The sequence below is a fragment of the Crocodylus siamensis genome, chromosome 2 (genome assembly GCF_052110815.1).
Source record: "Crocodylus siamensis isolate JL-2025a chromosome 2, ASM5211081v1, whole genome shotgun sequence".
Lineage (NCBI taxonomy): Eukaryota > Metazoa > Chordata > Crocodylia > Crocodylidae > Crocodylus > Crocodylus siamensis.
In genome coordinates this window covers 175,169,491-175,193,245 of record NC_143396.1, presented here as the reverse complement: position 1 = coordinate 175,193,245, position 23,755 = coordinate 175,169,491, and the positions used below count along the sequence as shown (strand labels likewise).

Genomic DNA, 23,755 nt, shown 5'->3' with positions numbered 1-23,755 from the left:
CTTCCACAGCCCCTAATATCCCCATAGGAAGCAACATGCTGCATTGTTCCCACTAAGCATGTCCTGTCTCATCACCAGAGTCTTTTAGCTTCAGGAGGCAAAGACCACAGTCCTTCAACGAGACAGTCCCCGACAGGATTGCCACAGGGAACATGAGATTTCAGAGCCAGGACACCTTTCTTTTCCCACCCCTCAGAAAGCTAACTGCACTTCCAAAATGTGCTCAGATATTTAGCTTATTCTTCAGCACTGGGAAGAGCTAGTCCTCCACTATTTTGTCTCTGCACACTGAAAAGCAGTGGACCATGGGAATCAGAGTTCCCGCTGTCAAACAAACCCACCCTCATGATACTGCATGAGAATGCCTTGCAACATACTACTCACTGTTTCTAACAGCTAGAGTCTCCAACTCCCCAAAGTGGCTGGTAGAAGATTAGCAGGGCAGTCAGGTCAGTCCCCATCCCATACCCCTATCTCCACCCCCACTAGTAAATTTTCACATTGAATTTGCCAGGGTTATTTTAGAAGGGAAGAACCAACCTAAGCATAGAATGTAAAAGTAAAAGCTCTGGGCCACTTGACAGTTTAAAACTCAGAGAAAAAAGTAGCCAGAGGAAAGCAGGTTTCGTGAGCTCAGCCCCAAAGTAACGTTTAAATCAAGTTTTTACGCATCTGGTTCCTGCTGCTGACAAATCTTCAAAAAGCAAAGGAAATCAAGAGTGGCGAGCCTGGCATGACATCTAGGAGAGAGCCCTAGCCCCCAGGAGCACTAACAGGGAACCCACACACAGGCTGGACAACATATGGTCTCAAGTCCCCACATTGCTCCCACTGAGCCATATGACAAGCCTAACCCCTCAATGAATCGCACCTGCACAGGAGACTTCTTTGACAGACTAACTGAATCAGAGATGCATAAGCTTTTGTTGCAATGCCTAAATTCAGATTAATATAGCTAACTACCTCTACCTTCACAAGAAAGTGCACTTCAGGTTCACTTGAGGTAGTCCTGTGTCTGGACAAGCATCCCCATAGCCACAGAGGCTATGACTGCAAAGAAGTACCAGCTAGAGCCAGCATTTCCTGGACTACTGAAGCCGAAGATGCCTCCTTTCAGTCCCTGCATCTGTCCCAGTTCCAGTCCATGGTATAACTGGGCAAATCCAGCCTGTGGTCAATAATTTTCCAGGACCTGAAGCAATGCTAAAGAAAGTATATTTAAAGGGTGAGAAAGCAGAGTCCCTACTTCAACCCTGAATTTCAGGGCTTTGTGAAGTTTAAATCTGCCCTGTCACACTACTTGAACAGGAGATTCTGTAGTGTAATCTTCTTAGTCTGTCAAGCAAGTAACCTCTCCTTGCAGCAGCACGTGTGGGTCACGTAAAGAAGCAGTGTATGACAGAGCAGAATCTGGAGCCATTTTAAATATACAGAACTAAGCATAACCTGCAGATCTAAAATAATAGAAACCTCCAGAGATACAGTTTAAATATTCACAATGCCCATAGCAAGTACTTTATTTAGTCCTCCCCCACCCACCACTGAAAGCATTTCCGAGACAAAGAAGGCAGAATTAACTCTATCTCATACATGAGGTTTACACAGAGACAAGTCATGGTACCGCCTCCCAAAGCTACTTTGAGCTCTCAGGTCCCGTCTCTGTTTCAAAGCATCTTGCACTTCATGTTGAAATGCAGTCATGCTTCAAAACCACCCCAAAATCAAAACTCTGAGGCCTAACAAAGAATTTCCACCAAGGCCTGCCTACTGCAGACTGCTTTGAACAAATCTTGTAATAGTACAAACACCACTGCTCCTGCCCCACTCAATGTAAATAAAACTTGAGAATAGACAAATATAATCTCAAACGGAATTACCCGTTATCCCGGTAATCCAGGTAAATCTCCTCCAATCATTCCAGTCCTGGCATATGCCTAATACAGTGGTGTTCAACCTTTTGAGACTCGAGGCACCCCTGGATAGACTCAAGGCCTTCCTTGGAAAATGCTAGCTCTTAGTCTTCACTTGTTTTCTGACTACAGAAAAATAATAAAACAATCTTCTACTATCAAGATATCAGAACAGGTCAAGATGTTTTTTACCCTATGGATTCCTATCTGAAATTTCTAGGTTTACTTAGGAAGGCTGTTTGCACATCTAACAGTGCTAACATTGCATGGCACACCACAGCTCTCTTGAAAGGATCCCAAGTCACCCTGGTTGAGATTCACTGCCCTAATGACTACTTCCCTTTATAAAGTACTTGTTCCCTAGAAAGATCCCAAGCATTTTAAAAGCATGAATCTAAATACAGAAATGACACTTCCCTCTGAAGAAATTCAGCTTCTTCTGCAATAAAAGAGCAGCTAGTTAATAGCACAGGCTACCACCACACAGCTGTATAGGAACAGAATTCAAGGATGACATGCATCCAGTGGAAACCACAGAGATGCTCAGCATGACAATGTTAACAATCAGTCATGCAACTTATGCTGAGATCATTAATTACCTTGCTTGTAAACTCCTTGGGAAAGACTATCTGTGCAGTACGAAGCACACCACGGCATTCAAGAACACTGACTGGTCACAGACTCCGTTTTACATTTGTTAAGATAAAAGTGCTTCCCGCAGCACAACCACTAATGCCAGTCTGAAGCAGTGGTTCAGTATTGACTCGGAGGGAAGAATCACCACTGAATCAAAAGCAGCCCTGTAAGTGTTCCTCTTCCTTAGAAGTCTCCCATTCTGACTTGGCATAACCCTGCTTGCTTCATGAGATCAGATGGATCTGCAGAGCAACATGGTATTGCTGTAGGCTTCTGCTGAAGGGCACACAAAGCTGTTGATATGCTTACATTCTGCTAGTTTTATGGAACTGAGTTACTCTAGTTCAGCGGTTCTCAAACTTTTTTGTACTAGGAGCCATTTGTAAATATTGGTGGCCAGTACCAATCCAATGCCTCTCACTCCTGACCTGCTGCCCACCCCAGGCCCTAGTTCCCTCACTGTGTGGGGCATGGGAAGCCCCAAGCAGCTCCTTGCAAGGCTAGAACTCTAACAGCCTACAAAGGAAAAACCACGGTTTTCCTACATTTTTCTCTTTCTTTAAAGGAGAATCCATTTTTAAAGTTTGTTTGCAACCCTTTCAGATATTTTTGTGGCCCACTTTTGGGTTGTGACCCACAGGTTAACAAACGCTGCTCTAGTTATTCTTGCATGTACTAAGGAAGTTAACTGTAAGACTATGCAGAAGGAACAAAGTTTGGGGTTCAGTTATGTGTTTCCCTCTGGTGTTTCTGCTTGCAGTTAGTAAGTACTGTATGACATGGCATTTGATCTGGAATCACAAAAATATCCACCCAGAGAGAATGGAGCTCCATTTCCTAGAGTTTAAGACCAGAAGGGACCATGAGGTCATCTTGTCAAATTTCCTGTGCACCAGAGGCCCTTACATTCTACTTCAGTACCACTCTGTTGGATCCAACATTTTGGGTTAAGTTAAAATCTTTCATTTCTCAGGAGGCTAAACTGCCGTATACTTAAGGCCTCTGTAATAACAGGAAAATGATTAGGTGAAATGCACCCAGAAGACTCTAGCAGGTCACTGTCACTAACAGTCCAAGCTGCAGAAGGCGAAAAGCCCTCAACAACCTCGCAGCTCTGACCTAGGAGGATATTTCTTCCTTACACTCAATCAGCCAGACCATGAGCCTGCAGCCAAGTACTGTATTCTAGATCCTCTGTACTACTGGTCCATCCCATCCAGGGTCTTGTTTCTAGTTCTGTATAATCCCTGATGCTTTAGAGAGAGGAAGAATACACATCCTCCAAGACTGCACCATGATTCTTTCCTGTCCTTTGCAGGTGACCAGCTGAAGACCTGAAATCAAAGATTTGATGATAGTTATCTAACGTGGACTTGCAAATATTAGGACTGCTGGGGACAATATAGAGCTTCCTGCCCTTCTGTGGTATGAAGAAGAATATACATGCCTTTTCTCCCCCACATTCAGTAGAGACCTGAGCTCTTGCTCTCCAGCACACTCAGCTGTCACTGGTACGCAAAGACAGCAAAGTGTGCCAGACAGCAGGGGGTGGAGCATAGTGTCCCATTTTCTGACCAAGGAAATGCAGTCACCCTCATTTGCCATCTCCAATGGTGAGCTGTTCCAACATTACACTTCCTGCTAAGAAACTGCATCTTATTTCAAAGTTGACTTTGTCTCACTTCAACTTCCTGCCAACAAATCTCTGCATGAGGTCAAGGGAAAAGACACCTGATAAAGTTTAAGTACCAACTACATTATTTTCTCAACTGCCTCATCTCAAAGCTGAGTAGATTGAGCCTCTTCAGGCTCATGTTAAAAGGTTTCTTTTCCGAAGACCATTTTTTTGGTCCTCCTCTAAACTGTCTCCATCACACCAAAAGGATGCGAAAATCCTGGGCACCAGAATTCAAATTCCTGGATGCAGCATTCTCACAGCAGCCACCCCAGTCCTGGGTAAAAGGGCAAGATCTAAGTCACTGACACTTTTAGCCTCCACGTTTTTTACTGTCAGCTCCTCTGCTTCCTCCACCCCCAAAATTTTAAAGAAGACTTTACAAGGTAAAGTCAGCTGCTCTCACACACAAACAGGCTTGAGAACCACTGATCCAAGTGTGCTGCAGTGCAGGTGGGATGTAGAAGCCAGTGGCAGACTAGAAACCCAGTATTACTATTAATACTCTACACGTGCTAACCAGCTGAGCAATCTACATGATCTGTAAGTCTGCCTGGGGATTTACTCAGAAACAGCTTGCACTGTTAAAAGGACATTATATTAGCCTCCATTTGTTCAACATTTGAGAGCAATTAGGAGCTATTTAGAAAGGAGGCAAATAAACATTCTCTGTCCAGTATTTACAGGGTTACTAGCACCAATTCCATGCAACAGTCAGTCCTTTTCATCGACAGCATTAAATGCAAAAATCAAAGAGCAAGTTGTTTATGAATCTCATTGCTTGACTGTGAGGCTCCTTGGTTGCTTTCTGAACTACACAACTGCAGCTATTTTGACAGGATAGCGTTATATTCTGTACTGTTACCAGCACCAAACCAAATTTTAATAACGACTATCATCCAGAGGAGGGAAACTTATTTTTACATCCTTTCATTTATGAGTCCCCAGTTCCGGCTTGTAACTCCAGTGGACTGAATTTTATTTACACAAACTAGCGATGAGAAACTATTAAGACATCCTGGAAATCTAATTCCTCAAGAAACTGATTCAATTTCTGCTCTAAACCTTCTAAATACTACTTAGGAGACCACTTCACCATGGCCCTCCACTCCCACCTCTCTGCTCTTCATTAAAATCTTGAGGTTATGGGTGAGGAGAGGAAATGCAATGTGCTGTAACGACAATAGATACTACAAGCAAGATCAGCAGTTATCAGAGAGAAAAAAGGCTGTGTTTGGAAGTTCTGCCTTTTAGTACTGATAGCTGAAAATTAAATTTGATTAGCAAATGGTAATTTCACCTGCTTACAGATCCATATAAGCAGGTGAGGAAAGTAATGGCCCATTAGCTCACTCTTCCTAGATAAAAGGGGGGGGGAAGAGGGAGACAAATTGAACTCCCCTCTCCCTGGTCACTGGTAAAGATACAGAGTAGAGTAGTCAGCCTTGATAGGGAGAGCCTGCCATTTGGTCCCACTCAGGAACTAAGAAAGACAACCCTAAATGAATATGTAAAGCAGTAAAGGAAGTCTGCTGGCCAGTCCCAAACAAAAGCTATTTATGAGCTGAGCCAGCTGGCTGGGGAAAGCAGCCAGCAACATGAGAGCTGGGATCTTGATGGCTGTATGAGCTCTCTGGTAAAGCATGCACTCCACCTTGTTGACTGACAGAACCCCAAACCCTACTTCTCACAGCAGAAGAGGAATCAACTAACTACTCAACAAATTAGCAATGAGCGCTTTTTTAAACATGCTGGCTTTATTTCTGCTGTCAGGAAGCCAGCAGGGCCTACAGTAGTGCAAATGCTACTTCTTGGCTCACAGATTCATGCAAAGCGGGCACCACAGTGGCATCAAGAATACTGCTGAGAATATATCCAGTCTGTGTTTCTGTTCAGTTTGAGGGTACATAAGGCAACAAAGAGAATTTACAGTGTGGGATTTACATATTCTCAAGGGTTCTTAGTATGGATAGCAGATGCGTGAAGGACATTTTCCCTGGATTGAAGCCAAGTGGCTTTCAGAAAGGAAAATTCTGTACTGAACTAGAAGACAGGGCAACGCTTCATCTGCTTAAGTACCATGATCCTCCAAAGTTAATATAACAAATTCCTAACCAGCATAAAGTTCTTGCTCCTAATAAATCTAGCTACAGCCTCAAGTGCTACAACAGAGATTCTCAAACTATGTTCTATGCAGTGCTAACTAGTAACGTGGTACTGGCTTCTGTACCTTATTTCCAGCAGTTAATGCATTTTTAGTGGTCTCTCCATGCAGTTTAACTAGTCCTCTTCTATGCAAACATTTGCTAATGTGGCCACAGGGGTATTATGCAATGGCAAACAGGATGAGGTGGTCTCTGAATTTCTGAACAGGAGGGGACCTGATCCAAAAAATAATCTCAATATTTAAGTGTTACAGTTTGTTACAGGAATGCTATTATATTTGTGCATTTTGCCTTCCACTGTTGATGGTTCGAAAATGTTAGACACACTATGAGAAGGTCTATGTAGCTAGATGGATGCTTACTTTTGGGTTCTTTTAAAATGTCACGGATTAAGACTACAGTTTTAAATCAGCATTGCTAGGCACTCCTACAAAACGACCGGCACACCAAACTGGGTACTGTTCTATCAATAAGGATCTATCTAAATGTGCTATCAGTAGCAGGACATTGACCCTTTCAAGGTTGTGTGTGTATGGATGTCTGTATTTTTGTAGATCCACAGCAAGCAATAAGCAGCTGTGTTACTCATCGCAGTGCTAAAGCGAACACAGGCAAATCCTTAGTTTGATTTTATGAAGCTTTAATTTTATCTTGGAATTACCTTTACATGGCTCAAACCAGACTCCCATTAGTAGAATTACTAGGCACGTTGTTTCAGATCTAACACTTCATGTGCATGCTGGCTGGAGCAACATCAGTTTAATCAAGCATGCAGGTCCTCACCATACTAGGGGCTTCTAGCAGCCTTTTTACCCAATAAGCCTAACACTGTGACAAGGGTAGAAAAACCAACACATGGACTGTCCAAGACAATCGGTGTCTTCCTAGATATATGCAGCATTCCTGTCAATTATCTTCCACTCCAATTCAGCCCTCGTGCAGTATAAAGGATCAAGACACACATGTAAAAAATGGAGTGACTAATAAAATGAGTTAGCATAGAGCAAAGAGAAACTAATTGACAGGATTAATCATTCAGTGGATAATAGAGCTAGAGAAATAAATACTTATACTCAAACAATGACCAACATGGTGAAATCACTCCTGAAACCACAGCCTCATGGCATAACATTTTCTATTAAACTCAAGACTATCAAAGCAAATTTACAGCTAAATGAACAGTAATCATTTTGAAAGCTGCAATGCTGGGATACACAAAGAGCAAGCATCCATTTCTGAACAGTTGTTCAGAGACATACTAGATGCTTTTTCCATATTCCCAGCATTGTTTATTATATTTAAGCACACAATAGCCAACAACTACAGTGAACCATCAAAAAAAAGGAACGGCCAGCACTGTTAGAAATAGTCAGCTACCTTATGAATGGAAATCTATTTTCTGAAGCTGTTCACTGGTATGTGGAGACACCAAGTTCAGACACAGCAAGCAAAACCTGACTACTGTATTTTTCGGACCATAAGACGCACTTTTTTCCCCCCAAAAGTGGGGGGAAAACGAGGGTGCTATGGTCCGAAGGTGTGTGTCCCGGGGAGACGGGGCGGAGCTTGCCCACGGAGGCGGCGAAGCCCGAGCGGGACACCCGCCGCTTGTTTATGCCGTGTCCCGGGGAGATGGGGCGGAGCTTGCCCGCGGAGGCGGCGGAGCCCGAGCGGGACATCCGCCGCTTGTTTACACCAGAAGCCGGTGCCCGTGCCGGTGGCCGGGAGACGGCAATAAAAATGGCCGGCCACCGGCACACATAGTCTCTCCTGCCATAAAAACTGGGTGCGTCTTATGGTCAGGTGTGTCTTATGGTCCGAAAAATACGGTATGCCTATGCTGCACAGTTTAACATGGGTAACAATCACCCAAGTTAACCTAATCCAGCCAGTTGCTTCCTCACTACAAATCCCTCTGAGTGTTACGACAACTTCATTGTTTCTGATCTCATGTGTGAATCTCTGTGGACCTGACTACTAGCTTTTTGTACAGAGATGCTCTAGGATTCTTTTGTAACAGTTGCAAGAGAACTTACTTGTCCTTTGCAGTGAGCTGCAAGAAGGCACTGGAGGACTACCAGCACTCACGTAACTTTGCTGGCCTCTTCGCTGCACAGTAAGTCCACTCCTGAGTCAAGATGAAGCCTGAGGTTTCCCACTTCCTGCCCTACAACAGCCAGAGAGAGAGCCCAGGACTGAAAGTGCTACCAAAACCTGAATTAAAGATTTTTCTGTGTGCAAAACTGGGCAGAAGTAAGGCTAAATACTGGATAAAACCCCAAGTTAATGGCACAGTGCAGACACACCCTTACAATAGAGAGAGCTGTAAACCATGCCCCATCTCATATACTGCAGCGCAAGAAAAGGAAGCACAGAAACTACAGAAATAAAAAGCTCAAAATAAAATCACAAGAGAGCCAATGGGCTTTCAGTTTCAAATATATCTTTCCTCAGGTCGACCTGGTCCTTTACATAAGAAGGTTACACACACACCAATTGTCTGCTATTTCGAAGGAAAAGGAAGTTGAATTTATGCCTGACAAGGGTATTTATACCTGAAAGCTTGCAAGGAAAAATGTTCCCAATTATTTGAGTTGGTCTAATAAAAGATATCAGATTTACCCAAAGAACCTTGTCTGCTCCACGAAGACACCTCCAAAATGGGAATCAACCAAAGAGGATTAAAATAGAGAGTGTATGGCAGAGAGTGGTTTGAAAAAAACAAGCTAATCCCATCAAAGCCCCTCTCATTCTCATCTTTCAAGAACTGAAGTCACTCATGCAACCAGTTCTGACAGTCAGGCCTCCCACTCACAGGAAATACACAAACAACACAAGAAGTGACCTGCAGCACCTCCTCTCAGACTGGTAACCCCTACAGCTCTCTAAAATAATTTGGTCTCAGTCAAAAAGACCAATTTCCCAATACTTCATTCAGAGCAACGCTCATGCATAAGGTATGTGTGGTAAACCAGCAGGGTGTATATAAAAAACATTGAGATGGATCAGACCATCACAAAAAACAGCCAACAGGCAAGTCCATGTGGTCCTCTAGCCCAGTAGGATGCAAAGGAGACAAAGAGGATAAAAAGACAAGACAGCAGTGAAAGCATTTTTCGTATCCCTCATTTTTCAGGGATATCCAAGGCAAATACCTCAGCTGAGGTAAACCTTTATAGGTAAAAGAGAAGTGATGAATCAAAGAGATTTTAGAAGATAAATATTTAAGCCTCTCAGAAATGTAAGGCTATTGAGAATGCACTTATTGATCAACCTTCCCGTCACTTGAGAAAAATAAAGAGCATCACTAAAGAATGTAATACTCCACAAAGATGGAAAAAAGGTGTTAAGGAGAAGCCAGCACAGCTTCTGTACAGGTAAAGTCATGTTATCTACCAGAATTCCCTAAGATGGGACATAATGATATACAAAGGAGAAAGAGATCATTTAAAAAACTCAGGAAGTTTTGCCAAAACCCCCCCCACAAAAAAACAACAACACCTGGTTAAGAAAACTTAATAACCAAAAGGTAAGAGGCAGAGCCCCTTTCATTCACTGGAAACTGATCATGAGAGGAGATAATTTATTAGTGGAGGGTCTTACTCTTTTAGAAAGACGTTCACTTATTGGAGTGCCTCAGGTCCAGCAATATGGACAAGGGAAGAAAGGCAATATAGCAAAATATACTGAACATGACTTCATTCAGACTCTTAAAAGGAGGCTTAAAAAAATCCATAGAGATGAGAGAATTGGGTAAAGAGGCAACAAAATAACAGGATAAGCCAGGGAGGCAGAATTATTTCAGGCAGAGGGCAAGCCCGAGTTTTGGCAAGCCATTGAGGGCCACATGACAGGCAGCCTGGGGCAAATAAATATTAATTTTCCAACATTTTTACAGGTTCCGCAGGCCAGATAGAATGGCCTGGCGGGCCGCATTTTGCCCACCCCTGGGATAAGCTTAACCTATGGCAGGGGTACTCAATCCCTGGCCTGTGGACCACATCCAGTCCCTGGCACCATGTCACCTAGCCCAGAGGGCTCCCCACAGGTCTGGGAGTGGTGGCACCATTCCCTTGCTGTCAAAGGTCCCAACCCATGCAGAGCACCAGGTCCTATGGACTTGAATGGACACCTGGTCCCAGTGGGGAGGGGCAGTAATGGGCCCCACGCCCCAATATCAGTGGGGGGGGGCAGGAAGGGGGTAATACCAGGCCCCTGGGGCCCAATTCCAGAGCACATGGGGGCAGAAGAGGGTGGTGCCAGGCCACCAGGGCCTAATCATGGCACACAGGGCAGGAAGGGGGTGGTGCTGAGCCCCAGGGCCTGATTTGGCCCTGCATGACTATTCAGGCCCAGGGGTCTACTCTGGCCATGGCCACTGACCTAGGCCAGAGACAGAGCAATATACCTTTTGGAAGGGGGTCACTTTTGGATCAGGAATGCACAATAGTGGAACCAATGTAACCACTTTGTCTGTCCACGCCAATACTGGTATAAGTAGACCTATACCACTGCAATTTTAAATCTGAATGAAAGAGTACAGGTGCATTATAGCTTCTTCTTTTTATTTTTGGCTTGGATTTGCTACATCTCATTAAGAGGCAACTGGTATGGGCCTCTTTCACAGAGGACACTTGCTTGGACGGATCACCACTTCTGCCTAGCAAGACAGTCTCTATAATTGTGCAAATAGTTTTATACAAAGATAAATTGTGTTAATTCTCTACTTTACAGGCTCTGCTGTCCTTCTGCATAGAATTTTGGCATCATTACTTTAACATGTGCATAATTAACGGAAGAGTTTCTCTCAACTAAGAGAGCGTGTTAGAGTGATGCTGTAGCCATGATGGTCCACGAAATATGCATGATGCAAAGATTTCTTAGGGTGATATATTTTATTGAATGCAGTTGGTCCAGTCAAAACTATCATCCTATGACAGGGGTGCTCAATCCCTAGTCTGTGGGCCAAATCAGGTCTGCAGGACACTGTTATCCAACTGGCAGGGCTCCCCACAGGCCCAAGAATGTGATGGCAGCTAACTGCTGCTCCCCTGCTGTCAAATTTGCAGGCTGAGAGAGCCCTGCAGATGGGACAGCATGGCCTTGCCCTGTGTGCCAGATGGAGAATACAGGCTGAATAGGGATGGCACGAGTGTGAGTTGAGTGGTACAGGGCAGCACAGAGAGGTAGGGGGTAGACCAGGATGGTAAGGGGCCACGTGGGGCAGCACAATTCCAGGGCATGGCACAAATCCAACTTGGGGACCAGCCACTCACCACCTATCCAGCCCACCTGGCAAGAAGTTTGATTTCCACTACCCTAAGAAATCCTTGCTTCATAAGGCTAACTCATGATATGAACATGGGTTCACCAAAGCTTGTGCTCTCTATTTTATTTAGTGTATAAAAGTACATATCTAGACTGCCTTCTGCCAAATTCCCAAACCACATAGCACGTAAGTACCAGGACTCAGCTTTGTTTTAAGGCTAGAGGGTCTTGCCCCTCCACTTAAGACCAGATCAATCTGCACATTTGGGGCAGGTAGGAATTTTACCCCAGGTTAAGGACTGCAAGGGGTTTTTGGCTTCCTCTGTAGCCGGGGGCATGGGCCTCAACCTGGGATCTCTTAGTGTATATTAAAAATGTTTTTATAGGAGCAGGCCCTGCTGTGACCCCCTGCTTTACCTGTGACAGGCTAGGGTGTCGTGCCTTCTGCTGTCTCAGAGCTGTTGGCACTTATGCACAGCTTAGAGGATGGATTTGTATTGCCACACTGTTTTGTTGTGGCATGTTGTGTCATGTCAGGGCTGCCAGCAGTCCAACAGGGAGTTCGGAAGACGGAGTTGTGCTGTGTTGTGTTGTGCCATGTCAGGGCTGCTGACAGTTTTACGCAGAGTTTAGAAGATGGATTTGTGTTGTGTTGTGTTGTATTGTATTGTGTCGTGTCATGTGAGGGCTGCCAACAGTCTTACACAGAATTTAGAGGGTGGATTTGTCTTGTGTTATGTCGTTTTGTTGTGTCATGTTGGGTTGTGTCTGTGCCGTCAGGGCTGCCGGCAGCCCACCCAGGAGTTTAGAAGATGGATTTGGGTTGTGCCGTGTGGTGTCAGGGCTGCGGGCATCTTGTGCAGAACTCAGAGGTCTGTGTCATGTTAGGCTGTGTTGTGTGATGTCCCGGCAGGGGTGCCGGGCAGTCTTGCACGACAGTTCAGAGGACAGCTTTGCCCAGTGCAGCTTCGAGAGGGACGAGCCTACCTCGGACAAAACAGCCCCTGCAGCTCCCTCCCAGCCCAGCTTCTTCCCCCTCCCATGTCTCTGTGCCTCCAAGCCCGACGCTGCCCGCAGTGCCCCAGGACCAGCCCGCCCGCCGGGAGGGCGCGGGCACTGGCGAGGTGCCTGGCGGCATCCCCGGACCGCCCCACGCGCGTGGCACCGACCTCACGCCCGTGCCCGGAGGGGGAAGCCGGGGGAAACAAACCCCATCCCACCCCTGTTGTTTCAGGCCAGGTCCCCTCCTCCCCGCCCTGGGGCGGGGCAGCCCAGCCTGCCCCCAGCCACTGCCCCTTGCACCTGCTGCGCCACGCGTGCCCCCGCCCCACCCATTCCCCGCCACACGCCCCTCCCCCCGCCGCGTTCCAACGGCCGCTCACTCACCGCGGGTGCGCCCAGCACGAACCCCGTCCCGTCCCTTCCCATCGCGCTGCCGCCGCGCTCACAATGAGCTAGGGCACCCCCCCCGCAAGCCGGGATGAGGCACTGCGCGGGCGCGGTCTGTCCCGCTCCGCTGCCTGTTGGGAAATGTAGTGCTTCCTTCCCCACATACTAAGGCAGGAAGAATTAGAACTACGTCACAACGCTTGCTGGTAGAAGCAGCTCTAAAGGTCAGCTGAGCAACTCTGTTCGACAGGGGGGAATTAGCTCAAATGGTAGAGCGCTCGCTTAGCATGCGAGAGGTAGCGGGATCGATGCCCGCATTCTCCAACGAAAGTTTCGCTTTTGCTTTAGAAATAGGGGCCTGAAAGACGCGACCAAGTAGGGAAGCCCGGCCTGAATAAGGAAGGCCTCCCCAACCCAGCTTGCATTATTGCACCTGTGCCCAATATGCAGAGGATTCATGAGTGACAGAAAACGAAAGGGCTGGTGCTCCCTGCCGGTGTTCTTGCTTCCTCTGCAGACATGACGTATGGGACCCCTGCCTTGCAAATGACCCCCTGCCCTTTAGTTGTCACCCTAGACTCCAAGCTGGCTGGCTGCGCTATGCTACTGTCCCAATAGGAGTCCTGCTGAGCACCCCAGCACAGTACAAAATGCTGAGGGAAATAAAATTTCAGTGACTAGAACACACATACACATTTTACACAAAAATAATGCCTTTCTGTGCATCTTTCAGGGATCGGATGGCTCTTTAAATGTTAAATTTGTGACCTGTTTAGTAGGGTTGGTGAAGAAAGGAAGTTAAAAGAAATGCTCCTGATGGCCCTGCGGCAGGGAATTCAGTGCATCCCATGGATGCGGCAGGCTTCAGGCCTCCTGCCTGCATCCTGTAAACCCCAAAATGCCTTTTTTTTTTTTTTGGTCTTCACTACAATTCACTGAGCTGGAGAAGTAATGAGAACAGCCTGAGGAGCTCCTCAGCAAGGGCAAATGCCATTTAGCCAGGGACTTTTGCCAGATTAAAAATGTGTGCTTCACTCAACAGATGAACAGAGCCAAGAAATCCAGAAGAAAACAAAGCCAAACGCGTTGTGTTCTTTGATTTTGGGAAGACAGGGTTGGAAGATTTAATACCTGTCTTAAAATGAGCTCATACAGAATACCCCAATAATAAGAAAAAAGAAACAGAGCCCTGAAACTGAGCGTCATCAGATTTAATGAATCTATTCATCCAAAAGAAAAAATAAACTGCTATGATGGTTGGCCTGTCAGAAACAGTCTGACACTGAAGTTATAAATCACATCCATGTATAACATGCAATAGCTTACCACGCATGTCCAGAAAATTACCTTTCTGTTCACCTTCATCTTGCAATAGGCAGGGTGGAATTTAACTTTCAACTGGCCAAATAGGTAGAATTACCCACCCCCTGCTGAACAATTTCAAAATCAGCAAATACTGGTGCAAAATAAGCATGCGAGGGGAAAGCTTGTCCTTAGGCTGAGCTAGAAATTTTACAGTTTGACTTTGGAGTTGTTGGTTATAGTCATGTTGGTCTAAGGCAGGGGTGGGCAAAATGTGGCCCATGGGCCGGATGCAGCCTGCCAAGCCATTCTATCCGGCCTGCGGGGTCCCTAAAAAATTTAGAAAATTAATATTTATTTGCCCTAGGCTGCCTGTCATAAGGCCCTCAATGGCTTGCCAAAACTCAGTAAGCAGCCCTCTGCCCAAAATAATTGCCCGCCCCTGACTTAGCTCCCGGGCCCACACCCTGAACCTACAGCATGGGAATACACTGCATGTTCTCTGTATGGCCAATGTTGCTCCAGGAAGTTACCCAGAACAACAGTAGACTGTGAATAATTGCACTGTCATTTAACTCATTTAGTTCTCTGAGCAGAGTAAGGGCCTCTGAGTATATCCCACTAGCAGCTGTCTTCTCCTCTCTTGCATCAATGTTGTGCACACATATTTTGTATAAACTAGAGCTGTCCAACTTTTAAGTGGTTGGGGGCCACACACACTAGAGGCCACATTAATGTGCGTCACAGGCCCCTGGGACATCCCTCCCCTGCACCACATATGGACAGTCCCCCTGCCACTGAACCACGCCCACCAGCAGCCATTGCACTGCACAGGCACCCTCACTGCACTGAGCTCCCCTGGCACTGTAGGCTGTGCCCCCCTGCCCTCTGGGGCGAGAGCAAGAAGCAAAATCTGAGGGAGGGATAGAGAGTCAAAAGACACTAGCTGCAGCAATAAGCGGGTAAGGGTCAGGTAGGTGACCAGGAGCCACGTGTTAACCCCTTGATGCCATATGCAGCCCAGAGGCTGTTGTAGACAGCTCTACTATAGGCCATATAAGGTTTGCATTGTACCTTTCTGCAGGGTCTCAGTTGCTGCTACCTCACCTTTGCCCTTGCCCACCTTCAAGCGGTACAAGGAGTGCTATGACTCCATCTCCTGTTAGTGCATCCCCAGCATCCCAAATGCGCCGCTTCTGCAGTAACCTTTATTTTGCAGTATGACAACTGCAAGCCTCCATTATAAGCTCTATTGCAGTTCCCTTTCCACTTAATCACAACAGTCCCTTTAATGAGAAGTCTCCTAGGGAACTGGAGGAAGAAACAGTTTAATTGAACAACCACTAACAAAAAATACCCCTTGGAGAGAGATGCAGTTGGCTGCTGAAATGTCATTAAGGCGCTTAAGATGGTAACATCTATAAAATCTTAGTCACCCACAGCTTTGTTACAATACATCACAGGAATGGAGAATATTGACAAGACAACAACTGCAGAGCAAAGTTTGAAAAGCAAAAGATGTGATTTCTAATTAGCCCAGGGTTCTTAAACTGGCCTTTTAAAACATGTATATTCAGGTTTTCTGAATTCAAGGCAGACATATGAATTAATCAGATGTCTCTAATACAGCCCTGAAAAGTTATACACGAACTATCTGGGTATTTCATAGATTTTCATAGATTTTATAGACATTAGGACTGGAAGGGACCTTGGAAATCATCATGCCCAGCCCCCTGCCCCAGGGGCAGGAAATCAGCTAGGGGTAAAGGATCCCAGAAAGATAGACGTCCATAGATTTCATAGACATTAGGGCTGGAAGGGACCTTGGAAGAAAATTTGCATGCAACAGTTAATTGACAGACATTCTGATCTCTTCTTTTGTGAGCTATGCAGCCCACAGGACTTTTCTCAAACAGTGAGCCTCTTTTTAGGGTTCAGCTTCTCCTTCTTACTGGCAGCTTTTAATGACTCCCCTTATGTGTCAAACGTCAGCCCCCAAATCCCAGTGAAATCTTGAATAACACTGGAATATGTGTGTGTCCTGGAAAAGCCGGATGCCCAGCTTAGCTCCAGGCAAAACCAAAGTGAGTCTATAGTGACCTCTGCAGGTAGACACAAAACTTTCTCTTTAGCTTGCACAAGTTTCAGGCCATTTGAAACATCAGGTATAAACAAGTCCATAGAAAAAAACATAAACACCTCATTGAGAGCAGTGGTTCTCAACCTTTTTTAGACTCAAGACACCCCTCATTGGACTTGCGGCACCCATCCATAACTTTTGTGCACTGAGTGGCACCCAAATACTACTTTATATACTACAGTGTTTACCTCCTTGCACAGGGGCTGGGCAGTGGAGGTGGGGGATCATTCCTGCAGAGACAAGCCTGAACCTATGTTTATCTAAGTAGCTTATCTGCTTCTCTCCTCACACCAGGGGATACACTTCAAAAGACTGGTGGCACCCCAAGATGCCCTGGCACCCTACCTGAGAATCAGTGAGTTAGAGAAAGGCCTTGTCTCATGGCTTCTCTACTCCCTTCCACAGAACTGCAGCAAGACTAGGTTCTTTATTTCTGCAGCATCCCTGATAACAAAGTAACCAAAAAACTTTAAAGAGCCCCAATAACAGCAATCCAACAGCTTTAATCAGGAAGTGGTTCTCGTGCTCACACTAAATCTTGTTTCAAGTATCAGGCTATGTGCTCTGTGTTGTCCCATTGCAGCTTGCTCTGTTCTTATTGACTAAAATGTTGGCAGAGGGTGACCACATCAATAATGCCCTCCCCCGTGTACCATGCACATAGCTTCTAATCCCCAAACACTAACGTTCTTGTTTTCCAAGGAGGTAGGTATTTCATTATCCAAATTATTACACAAAGGACAGTTTTCTAACTCATACAAAAGGAAGAAATATTTACAACCAACAACCCTGAAACATCTTCCTACATTTTGTGTTGTGGATAATATCAGGATGCTTGAATTATTAGTAATTTTTCTCTAATGTATTTCCTGTGCCATGACATAGTTAACTGGCCTGTTGTTAAGTAGTTGTGCTGCCTAAGAAAGGAAAAAGGAGTTCGTATTGGGGTTTTTCTGATGGATTTTTATGATAGAGCATAAATGAATTACTTGGGCATTCACAGCTTTAAGCTGAATTCTCTGCTGTGGCTCAGATGAGCTGACAGCAGCACCAAAGGATAGAAATGGTAATGATTCCTGGTAATGACCCATCTCTATGCTAGTATAGTGTCAGTTAGAGCAGGGGTGGTCAACCTCTGGCCTGTCACCAAATTTCCTGACCTATGGGGAGCTCTGTGGGACAGGTGTCATGGATTTGGCCTGTAGGCTGGAGGTTGAGCGCCTCCGAGTTCGAGAATAAACTAAGGTTATTCTGATCTGCGCTGCCTGGCTCCTTCCTCTCCACTATGGTTACTGTGGTAATGTCATAGACTAGCACTTCACTGTGCTAACTCCTGGGGCTTTCCCCCCACCAGGGGATTCATTAGTTGGGGGGAGTCCAGTAGACTTTACTTTCTCCATACTATGAGCACAGAACAAGGGGCAGAGAGGGGCAGTGAGCCCTACATCCTCTTGCTACCATTTCCAGACATATTCCAATCTGGTCTTTTTTAACTGTATTGCTCTGTCTTTATTTATTTATTTATTTATTGGATACCTATGTTAGTGTTAGGAGCAACCTTAACTTGGGGTTAGTAAGTTTTCTGACTGGGTCTGGTAGAAGACAAAACACCAGCCTACATGGTGTAGGACTCATGATACCAAACTCCATCACTGCTAAACTACCACAGCAACCTGTGTCAATATCTGAGCGCCCAATGACATTGCAGATACCACTGTCCCATCACAATTTTCTGGCAATAATGTCTACTTCCCAACACTACTTGCTTCCAAAGAAATGACAACTCAGTTCTACAGCCAGCTGAGTGACACTCAAAAAAACATTGGTCATGCATAAGGGGTGCACCAGACGCAAAACCGGAAGTGCCGGTGGAAGTGCACTTCCAGGTTTGGCACTGGTGGTTCCAGGCTCAGTGATCGGCCACTGGGGGATTCCCCCCCCCATCAGTGATCTGGTGTCCCCGCCAGACTCGGGAGGCACCAGTCACCCATGCTAAAAAAATCTATGCAACAATGATAAAATCCTACTACTGGGTGACTTCAATGCACACATTGGAGATGACTACACCACTTGGAACAGAGTCACGGGAAAATTCAGACATGGCTCTCGAAATACAAATGGAGAATTACTCCTAATACTTGGCAGAGTTTGACCTTGCTGTTAGGAACCCCTTTTCCAACATGTCAGAAAAGTGGTTCTACTCTGACAGCACCCTTGGTCAAGACAATGGCACCTTCTAGACCAGGAGTAGACAAGTGAAGTGTCACCCAGAGATGTCTACTCAGGGCAAGTTGAAGGGGAGAGGGGGATATCCGGTTCACAGATTCAGGGCTAAAAGGGACCATTTAGAGAGATCACTGCCCTGCAACCTAGGACTCCTTGGCAAGAGCATATCTTTCAGAAAGATCTGGATTATCTTCATCAGAACCTCCCAATTTGGGAGTAGTTTCCAGATTCTGTAATCAGGGTACAGATCTGATAGGGGTCCCAAAAGGAGCCTGTATCTCACAGAGGGCAGTCATTCACCACCTGGATGCACCATACCTTTCAAGGAAAAGTTATACCCTGAGAGAGAGACAGGTTCCCACTATTGCTAGGCAAAGCTGGTCTGATGCCTTGTTGCTCTGACTTGTCTTCTTCTCAAAGCCCACCCTTGCATTAGGTGACTCTCCCTGCCTTCCCATAGAGAGTCACTCTAGCTAATTTACTTATATTCACAGTTTGGACCCAGCACAGAGCCAGCTGTAGGAGCAGTACAAGGATGTGCTGTGCCTGACGAAGTGCTTCAGCCTCCACTAGGATGACCTGCTGGAGGCCTTCCAGAAGGAGATGCTCAACACATCGTGCCTGCTAGACCAGCTCAACCGCCTGTTTGGCTAGGTGTCTTGCTTAACCAACCTCACCAGGAGGGCAACTGTGACAATGGCTTCTTCCAGGTCACCATGATGAGTCCGTGCGTATGTGTGTGTGTGTTGTGCATAGGGGATTATGGTGGTGCCCCTCTGGAAGCAGTGCCCAGGGGACTACTGCCCCACTGGAAGCTGGTGTTTGTGGGTGTGTGGATGCACATGTGTGTGTGTCTGTTGTACACAGAGGATTTCATAGACATTAGGGCTGGAAGGGACCTCGGGAGATCATCGAGTCCAGCCCCCTGCCCAAAGGGCAGGAAGTCAGCTGGGGTCATAGGATCCCAGCAAGATAAGCATCCAATTTGCTCTTGAAGGTGTTCAATGTAGGTGCTTGAACCACCTCCGCTGGCAGACTGTTCCAGACCTTGGGGGCTCGGACAGCAAAGCAATTCTTCCTTATGTCCAGCTGGAAACGGTCTTGCAGGAGCTTGTGACCGTTCGACCTCGTCATCCCTTGGGGCACTCTGGTGAACAGAGGTTCCCCCAGATCCTGGTGGTCACCCCGATAAACTTATAGGTGGCCATCAGATCACCCCTGAGCCTGCGCTTTTCCTGGCTAAAGAGTCCCATGGCTCTCAGCCTGTCATCGTAAGATCTGTTTTCCTGACCTCTGATCATGCACGTGGCTCTCCTCTGGACTCTCTCAAGCTTCTCCACATCCTTTTTGAATTGTGGAGCCCAAAACTGGACACAGTACTCCAGCTGCGGCCTCACCAAGGCCGAGTAAAAGGGGAGAATGACATCCTGGGATTTGCTCGAGAAGCATCTATGGATGCAAGCCAGCGTTTTGGTCGCTTTACTAGCCGCAGCATCGCATTGCAGGCTTATGTTCATCTTGTGGTCAATGATGACCCCCAAGTCTTTTTCTTCTGTAGTGCTAACCAACATAGCACTGCCGAGCCTATAAGGATGCTGCAGGTTTTTCCTCCCAGGGTGGAGAACCTTGCATTTTTCGGTGTTAAACACCATCAGGTTCTCGTCTGCCCATTTCCTGAGCTTGTCCAGGTCAGCCTGGATCACCCGCCTATCTTCTGGCGTGGATGCTTTGCCCCAAAGTTTGGTGTCATCGGCGAACTTGGCCAGTCCACTCCTGACTCCAATGTCCACATCGTTAATGAAGATGTTGAACAGTATGGGTCCCAGGACAGAGCCTTGAGGGACCCCACTGGTCACAGGGCACCACGATGAGTCACTGCCATCAATCACAACCCTCTGGGTCCGACCACGAAGCCAATTTCCCAGCCAGCGGATCGTGGTGGAGCCAAGGCCACAACTGGGCAGTTTGGCCAAGAGGTGATCATGGGATACCAGATCAAAAGCTTTTTTGAAGTCAAGATATATGACATCAATCTCTTCTCCCTTGTCCAGGTGATAGGTCACCTGGTCACAGAAGGAAATGAGATTGGTCAAACAAGACCTATCCGCAACAAACCCGTGCTGGCTATCCCTTAGGATGTTAGCCTGGGCCAGTCCATCAAGGATGGCCTCCTTAATAAACTTTTCTAAGATCTTCCCCAGGATAGAAGTCAGGCTAATGGGCCTGTAGTTAGCCGGATCCACTCTCCTCCCTTTCTTGAAGATCGGCACTACATTGGCCTTCTTCCAGTCTTCGGGCACTACACCAGAGCGCCAGGAGTTTTCAAAGATCCGTGCCAGGGGCCGGGCTATGATGCTCGCCAGCTCCTTGAGTACCCTGGGGTGCAGATTATCAGGGCCGGCTGACTTGAAGGTATCCAGCTTCTCAAGGTGTTCCTTCACGAGGTCAGCATTGATGGAGGGTAGGGGATCTCCCTCACCCAGATTTCCCTGTCCCATAGCAGGCATGGGCATCCCGTGTGACTGATGAAAGACTGACGCAAAGTACCTATTTAATAGGTTGGCTTTTTCCTGGGCGTCAGTTGTCAGTTGCCCCATCTGGTTTAGCAGGGGTCCAACATTGCCCTTGCTTTTCCTCTGGCTCCCCACATATCTGAAAAAGGACTTTTTGTTGTCCTTGATGCCTGAAGCTAGTTGGAGTTCAGTTGCAGCCTTGGCTTTCCTGGTTTGCTCCCTGCAGGACCGGACCAGCACGGAGTAATCCTCCTTGGAGGTGAATCCCGTCCTCCATCCTTTGTAGGCTTTCCTTTTTAGCCACAGTAGGTCCGCTAGGTCTCTGGAGAGCCAGGGGGGCTGCTGTGCCTTCTTGCTGCCTTTCCTCCATGTTGCAATAGATTTAGCTTGTGCACTGAGGATCGCTTCCTTGAGAAGCAACCACTCTTCTTGAACTCCCATCTCCCTGGGGTCATGGTCCCTGAGGGTCTGACTGACTAGCCTCTTGAGCTTATCAAAGTCGGCTTTTCTGAAGTCAAGGACTTCTGTGTTGCTGACTGACTTGCCAGCTTTACGGCGGATGGTGAAGGTGATCAGTTCGTGGTCGCTGTCACCCAACTTCCCATCAATCACTAGGTCGCCGATTAGGTCGTCCCCCGTAGCCAGTACCAGGTCAAGCAGCGCTTTGCCTCTCGTTGGCCCATAGACTTCTTGAGTCAGGTAGAGGTCATCCACGCACGAGAGAAAGCTTTGCGCCTGCTCAGATTTAGCTGAGTGATCTTCCCACGAGATGTCCGGGTAATTGAAGTCACCCATGACAACCAAGGTCCTGGAGCAAGTGGCCTCAGTCAGTTCCCGGGCGAACTCCTGGTCAAGCTCGGGACTTTGAGTGGGAAGTCTGTAGTAGACTCCCACCGTTGTGTCCCCTGTGCCGTATTCCCCACGAATTTTTACCCAGAGGGTCTCTAGCTGTCCATGCCGGTCGCCAACATCAGCTTCCAGGGTCATGTAGCTTTCCTTCACATAGAGAGCTACACCCCCGCCCCTTTTGTCAACACGATCCCTCCTGTATAGGGTATAGCCCTCTATACCCGTGGTCCAGTCATGGGTGGAGTCCCACCAGGTCTCCGTTATCCCAATGACATCATATTTCTTTGCACTGAGCAGGAGGACGAGCTCGTCCTGCTTGTTGCCCAGGCTCCTGGCATTAGTGTACAGGCAGGCAAGTGTGCCCTTGGGGGCTCTTGCCTTGCCCACAGATTGTGCCAGGGCTGGGGCAGGGGTGGGCTCCCTTAAGTGCCCCCTTAAGTGCCTTGGTCTGCTGGCTTTGCAAGGGCCGTTCAGCGGGCCAGCAGTGGCAGTAGTCCCCCCATCGCCCAGCGGGCTTAGTTTAAAGCCCGGTGGAGCAGGTCAGCCAGCCTGGCTGAGAAGAGCCTCCTCCTCAGGGGAGAGAGGTAGAGGCCATCTCTTCCCAGCAGCTCGCTGCCTCTCTCGCCAAAGAGCGGGCTGCGGTCATGGAAGCCAAAGCCTTCCCGATGACACCAGCGCCGCAGTCTTTGGTTCACCACGTGGGTCCTCCTCTCCCTCCTCAGCCCATAGCCCGAGACTGGGAGGATGGACGAAAACACCACCTGAGCTCCCAGACCCCTAAGCCCCACTCCCAACTCCCTCATGACCTGGCTGGGGGTGCTCCGAGCCGTGTCATTGGTGCCCACGTGAATAAGGAGCATGGGGTAGTGGTCTGTGGGCCGGAGGAGCCGCGGGATCCTCTCCGCAATGTCTTGGACGCGGGCCCCCGGGAAGCAGCAGACTTCCCGGGCTAAGGGGTCGGGGTGGCAGATTGCCCCCTCAGTGCCCCGCAGGATGGAGTCTCCCACAACAAACACCTTTCGCTTTGACTTGGGGAGAGCGGGGCCAGTAGCTGCGGTCGAGCCTGGGTTGCCTGCGGGAGCCGGCAACTGCGTGGGCTCTGCTGGGGCTGCAAGAGGTGCGAACCTGTTGCTAAGCTCCGGCGGGGGAGGGGCCTTGGTGCAGCGGGCCTTGAGGCCCTTGACCACCTTGGTCCATGCCCCTGACTGGGCAGAGCGGGAGGTCCCAGAGTCCTCCTTAGTCGCGGAGGGAGACGGAGCTCTACCCTGTGGCTCCCGGGGGAGAAGGGCCTGGCAGTAGGAGTCTATCTCCTGCTCGCAGTCCCTGATGGCACGCAGTCTCTGGATTGTGGCCTGGAGCTCCTCCAGCTGGCGCGCCAGAGACCCCAGTAGGGAGCAGACCCCGCAAGGGGAGGTGGCCATGCTCCTGGGCCCCAGAGCCTGAAAAAGGGACAGGCAGCCTCCGCAGCCAAGAGCCAGGACTGTACTGATGCTCTGCTGGGGGCTGCTGTGTATGTGCATGTGTGTGGTGCAGAGCTGTGCTCCTCTCTGCCACAGGCCTGGCTGTGGCTGGAAAGCAAGGGAGGGGTTCAGGACCACAGCCTCCCTCAGGGCTGCTGCCCTGTCAGAGAGCACCCAGCCTGGGGATGGAAGGGAATGGGGGACTGGGGCAGCTCATCCAGA

At 47.7% G+C, this 23,755-nt stretch overlaps 1 protein-coding gene and 1 non-coding gene across 5 annotated transcripts in view; one reads left to right on the top strand and one right to left on the bottom strand.

Annotated features, from left to right (window-relative positions):
- LOC149871364 (uncharacterized) overlaps positions 1-13,151 on the bottom strand; it is a 164,666-nt gene extending 151,515 nt beyond the window's left edge. For 3 of the 4 annotated variants that reach the window (XM_090032378.1, XM_090032379.1, XM_090032376.1), the window contains exon 1: positions 13,041-13,151. The gene's annotated coding sequence lies outside the window, so the exon portion shown is untranslated. Of the gene's footprint in view, positions 1-8,422; positions 8,554-13,040 lie in introns of all 4 variants that reach the window. The other variant, XM_090032377.1, reaches the window with a different exon arrangement.
- Positions 13,152-13,294: 143 nt separating this feature from the next.
- Positions 13,295-13,367, top strand: TRNAA-AGC (transfer RNA alanine (anticodon AGC)). Its single transcript has one exon. It is a non-coding gene; the product is annotated as a tRNA-Ala (tRNA).
- The last annotated feature ends 10,388 nt before the right edge of the window (positions 13,368-23,755 follow it).